Source organism: Nicotiana tomentosiformis, chromosome 12 (assembly GCF_000390325.3).
Source record: "Nicotiana tomentosiformis chromosome 12, ASM39032v3, whole genome shotgun sequence".
Classification (NCBI taxonomy): Eukaryota; Viridiplantae; Streptophyta; class Magnoliopsida; order Solanales; family Solanaceae; genus Nicotiana; species Nicotiana tomentosiformis.
Genome location: NC_090823.1, coordinates 61,368,164 through 61,374,205, shown reverse-complemented (window position 1 = coordinate 61,374,205; position 6,042 = coordinate 61,368,164). Strand labels below are relative to the sequence as shown.

At 38.8% G+C, this 6,042-nt stretch overlaps 1 non-coding gene across 1 annotated transcript; it reads left to right on the top strand.

Annotated features, from left to right (window-relative positions):
- The first annotated feature begins 2,593 nt into the window (after window positions 1-2,593).
- On the top strand, window positions 2,594-2,700 carry LOC117273420 (small nucleolar RNA R71). The gene has a single exon (XR_004503425.1). It is a non-coding gene; the product is annotated as a small nucleolar RNA R71 (small nucleolar RNA).
- The last annotated feature ends 3,342 nt before the right edge of the window (window positions 2,701-6,042 follow it).

Below are 6,042 nucleotides of genomic sequence, written 5' to 3'. Positions count from 1 at the left end.
CTCATGAACTCATGGGTGTCTTTAAACACCCTAGGCCAATAGAAACCCGATTGCAACACCTTAGCTGCCATTTTGTCACCCGCATGATGACCACCATAAGGCGACGTATGACAGCCATGTAAGATAGCATTTATTTCAGATTCGGGCACACATCTTCTAATTAAATGATCCGTACAAGATTTGAACAGAAACAGCTCATCCCACACATATGATCTCACATCTCGCAATAACTTCTTTTTAGCATAAGGTTCAAGATTAGGCGGCATTTCTCCACTTGCCGGATAGTTTACAAAATCTGCATACCATGGCACCTCCCCAGTAGTAACGACCAACAATTGCTCATCTGAGAAGGTTTCCTTGATGAGATCTCCCTTAGCTATATGATTCTGAGTTTCTAACATGGATAAGTGATCAACCACTTGATTCTCTATTCCTTTAAAGACTCGGATATCCAAGTCAAATTCCAGCAAGAGTAAAACCCAACGGATTAGCCTTTTTAGCCTCTTTCTTTTCAAATAAATACCTGATGGCTGCATGGTCTATGTAGATGATGACTTTAGTGCCAATTAGGCCCAAAATTTATCAAACGCCTACACTACAACAAGCAACTCCTTTTCTGTCACAGTATAATTTATTTGAGCAGGAGTGAGAGTCTTCCTTGCATAGTAAATGAAGTGAAATATTTTGCTCCAGAGTTTTGCTTGCGTAGTAAATGAAGTGAAATATTTTGCTCCTTCTCTGGCCCAATACAGCCCCAATTGCACCATCACTAGCATCACACATCAGCTCAAATGACTCGTTCCAGCCAGGAGCCACTATGATTGGCACACTCACTAACTTCTTTTTCAGCTCCTCTAATGATTTCAGACAAACATCGTTAAACTTAAATGGCACATCCTTCTCTAACAACCTACAAAAGGAGAGGAAATATTTGAGAAATCCTTTATAAATCGACGATAAAAACCTGCATGTCCCAGAAAACTCCTAACTCCTTTCACTGAAATCAGCGGTGGCAACTTTTCAAGTGCTTCCACCTTAGTTTTGTCAACTTCCAGTCCATCTTTGGATACCTTGTGTTCCAGCACTATACCTTCACGTACCATAAAATGGCACTTTTCCCAATTCAGTACTAGATTAGTCTCCTCACACCTAGAAAATACTTTAGCAAGATTGGTCAAGCATTGATCAAAAGAAGAACCAAACACAGAAAAATCATCCATAAAGACCTCCACAAACCGCTTCACCATATCGGTGAAAATAGCCATCATACACCTTTGAAAAGTCGCAGGTGCATTACACAACCCGAATGACATTCACTTAAATGCATAAGTGTCATAAGGGCATGTAAAAGTGGTCTTTTCTTGATCTTCCGGGGCAATAGAAATCTGATTATACCCCTAATAGCCGTCAAGGAAACAATAGTATTCCTGTCCGGCTAACCTATCAAGCATTTGATCAATGAAGGGAAGAGGGAAGTGATCTTTTATGTTGAATCCTGGAAGTGCACTCCTTAGTAAGTGTGAAGGTCTCAAACTCAGTTAGTCTCCTTTTATTTACCACTATATCCTTATTATATTTTGTATATTTTGGGACCTCACGGAGCATGTCCACCAAAGGGATGTTCAAGTGTATCTTTATCAACATATCTAGAAATTTGTGAAACAGGTGGTCATCATTCTTTTTTATCAATCTTTGAGGAAAATAGGGTGGCACCCTCTCTGATATTTGCTCAGACTCTGTTTTGTTTCTCTCATCTACCTCTACAGGTTTTGGCCCTCTTTCTTATTCGAGCCTAGATTGCTCCTTTTTATTCTTAGGCACTTCTACCAACTCTCTCCCATTTCTCAACGTCACTGCATTGACTTGAGCATTTTTCTCTGTATCACTTAGGAGAGATCCAGCAGGTCTAATATTCTGATTGTTAGCCATTTGCCCAAACTTCCTCTCTAGATTTCTGAACTCTATGCACAATTATTGATTCTCAACCATAACTTTCTGATTGTCTAGCAAGAGCTTTTTCATCATGTCAGTCAAACTCTCTTCTGCTTGTTGTGGGGGTTTAGATGGCTGATTATAATTAGCTTGAGGACTGATATTCTGATTGCCACCCCAAGAGAAGTTAGGATGATTACTCCAGTTCGGATTGTATGTGTTACCATATTGAGCATTTTGATTCATCGGTCCTCTAGCTTGTTGCCCCACATAGTATATGGATTCAGGATTCACGGGGCATATGTCACCTGTGTGACCTTCACCATATAACTCGCAGCAAGAAGACATTTGTTGCATATACTGCATCTGTTGTGCTTGGTGCATTGTCATTTTATTCTTCTGGTTTGCTAATGTCACTATATCTGCCCTCATTACTGAGAAATCATCAAGCTCGATCACACCTACTTCCTTTTGTTTAAGTGTTCTTCGTGGTTCCCCATCTCCTTGCCAATTATTATCATTAGCAGTGAAATTGTTTAGCAGGATCTGGATCTCACTATACGGTCTTGCCATGCAACTACCCCCACATACTATGTCAAGATTCATCTTTGATGCCTCGTCCAAGACATCAACGAAAGTGTGACCCAGTACCTTATTAGTCTGACAATGATGTGGGCAGACTCTGAGTAGCTTCTTGTATCTTTCCCAAGCTTGTCTAAGAGTCTCGCCATCTTGTTGTTGAAATCCAAGAATCTGGCTCCTCAGCAACTTTGTCTTCTTAGTAGGAAAAAACTTGATTAAGTATTTCCTTGATAGATCATCCCAATTGTGGATTGAGTTCGCGGGCTCCTTCTGCAACCATTCCTTAGCTTCCCCCAATAGTGAAAAGGGAAACAGTGTGATCCTGACATAGTCCTTGGAAACGTTCGGATAATTGTAAGTGTCCGTAATTTCTAGGAACTTCTAAATGAGATAGACCCACATATTGCCCTGTGGACTGAATCAGCTGTACCATGTACTGTTTCAGTTCAAAGTGACCCGTGATATCAGGCTTCACAATAGCCTGAGTCATATTAGCCAGATTGGGCCTTGCAACTTCTATCACCAGATGCTCTTCATTACCTGCCATCTCTATTAGATGTGGTTTAACAACAATGTCCAACTCTCTTTCAATTCTAGTTCTCGCTTCGACTTCCCTCCTCTCTCTGTCAAATGTTTGTTCGATTTCAGGATCAAGAGGAAGGAGATTGTTTGCGCTTCTACTCCTCCGCATTCAAGAGAAGAGCCTGCATTATCGCAAATAAAGCAAACTAAAAATTAAAACTTGAACAAATAACAAATAAAAGCTTAACTTAAATAAATAATCAATAACTAAGTCCCCGACAACGGTGCCAAAAACTTGTTGGTTCCCTATGTACATGCAAGTATATGTGGCCGTCAAGTAATAAAGTGACTCGAAAGTCGGATGTCTAACCCACAGAGACTTAGATCAATCGTTAACTAAGCAAACTAAAATTAGTTAAATGTCCAAGATAATCAAGAGTGATGTTTTTCTATTAATCTACTATTGAAAAAATTAAACAAGTAACAACTAATTAATCCAGAGTGCAAATGTGTATGATGAGATTTTAATTCAGAGGAGATGGAAATTCTAGGGTTGTGGTCAAGTTACCAATCCTATTAAGTTCTATAATCACACTTGTTAATCCAGATTATCTATAGTTGCTAATTAACTAGATAGTTTATATGAATAGCATGTTTCCACAACACTACTGGCATGTCCACAATATATCAATCCTATATTCCTATGGTATTGAATCTATCATGAATGAATATAATACGGTATGTAACTAAGCAAGACCATTAGGTATATTCCTATCCTAACCGCGAAATCTTTCCAGCCACGGGTTCAGAAACAAGATCTCTTTAATTCTACTCTAATCTAAACACAGTTTTACCAAGCATAGCATAGATAGTATGGTGAATTGGTAGCTACAACAATTCACAAATTAAAACTAGAATTAAAGAAACAGCAACAAGATTATAATCCAAATCAACGAAGATGTACTTAATAAACGTTAATAATCATGTAAACCACAACCCTAGAAACTAGAATGGTTAGCCACTCATGTTCATAATAACAACTTTCCAAGTATTTTGCATAAACAAATTACAAAGAAAAGATGAAGGAATGAAGAACTCGATGTTTTTCTCCTCCAAATAATGTTCCCAACGTCTTCTCTCCTTCCAAAATAGTCTCCTTACGTCTAAAGTATGTCAAAAGTCCTCAAACTAACGTTTTTACAAGTATTTATACCAAGTAGGGTTGGGCCAAGATGAAATCTCCCCTTCCTAGCCAAAATATGATGTCACGCCCCAACCTCGGGGAGTGTGACCTGCACTCAACCGAGTGAACCCGATCGAGCAAGCCTATTAAACCTTTCCTATGCGACTCATTCATAATCCAAAAAGGGATCATATCACCATTTGTAAAACAGAGGAGAGATCAGTTATATAAATATATAAACGTTGCTAGTTCATTTTTTCTTATATACATTATGCCATAGTTGAGTTTCCAAAATATAACTCGATCCAACGACCACCCCAACATACATACATGACCCACATAAACTTCTACGGAGCCTCTAAGGGTACAAAAGAGTAACATGACAATGCCGGCAACAAGGTCCCGGCTATACCTCAAAATATGAAAACTTATACAGAAGAAGGACTACATGACCCCTAGGAGAAATGGGGCTCACCAAGACTGCTGTGAGGAGAGAAAGAGAGCACCACTATCTACGATCGGCACTATCTGCGATGGAACCACCTACATCCATTCAAAGATGTAGCGTCCTCGGTAAAAGGAACGTTAGTACTGTCGAATAGTACTAGAATGTAAGGAAAACACCAATCTTAGTAGAATGAACAGTGAAACAAAGAGAAGGCATTCATAGTAATCAATAAGTACTTCATAGAAATACAAAGAAACAACAAGTAAGGATCACATAGTTTCCAATTCAATCTTTTCATCTTTTTAGATTAATAATCATTAGTGCCAAAGCCACAACTACAATGCCGTCGTGTTTTTACACGGAGTCCGGTCTCGGCCCGACCGGCTAAGCCATCTCAAGTGAAACATATCCATATCCACCATGTAAATCAATAATTCCAACACAAATGCCACCTTGTGTACAGCATGGCATCCGATCTCAGCCCGATCGGCTAAGCCATCTCATTTGAGACGTAACCTCTTTCAATTGTTCACTCAATTCACATTTCCTTCCCATCTTTCATTACATGGCACAAATAGCCTCATTTATTAAGTAGTTCTTGGCACTTGGGAACATTTTACAATTCAAGTCTTTCCCTTTACAATTAAGTAGTTCTTTTCCTTTTTATTCGTTCAAATAACATCATAATTCATGTCGATAAGTACCATCACATAAGGCATTGCACACATAAGGGAAGGAGCTTGGAAAATCATAATTACGTTCTCAAATAGCATGATGACATGGTAACCATCTAAAACAATTAGGGAACATAAATCGTTCAATCAAACACACTAAGGCAAACAATTCTAGTATGATCAAGTTGGAACTTACACCAATTATTCGGACACCAGGAGTTCGATTCTAAGAAGAAGAGAGTTAGCCATACATACTTCAATTGCGCTTTTTTAGACTCTACAATTATCTGGAACCCTTAGCAACCTCAATCTATTTTAGCAATATATAAATTGAACCCAGAATTAGGAAAACGTTCATAGTTCTAGCTCACTTTTTCCCCACACTCTTTATTATACATGCATGCAAGATAAACCACCCCCATACCCATGAAGTATAACCCTAGTACCCCATTATAGCTGGGTTTGAAATTAAGAGTTGGGGTGATGAAGCCTTACCTTTTAGGATGAAGAATTTGGTGCTCTACTTGAATATTTCCAAAGCTTTGTGTGATGGTTGAAGATCAATTTGATGAAGAATTAGGCCCTCTCTCTCTCACTCTCTCTCTCACTCTAGAAATATCAGAAATGAGCATCAAAATAAACTGAAGGGGTGTTTTAACGGAATGGGGGTCGGGTTTTACGCGGTCCGCAAATATCATAAT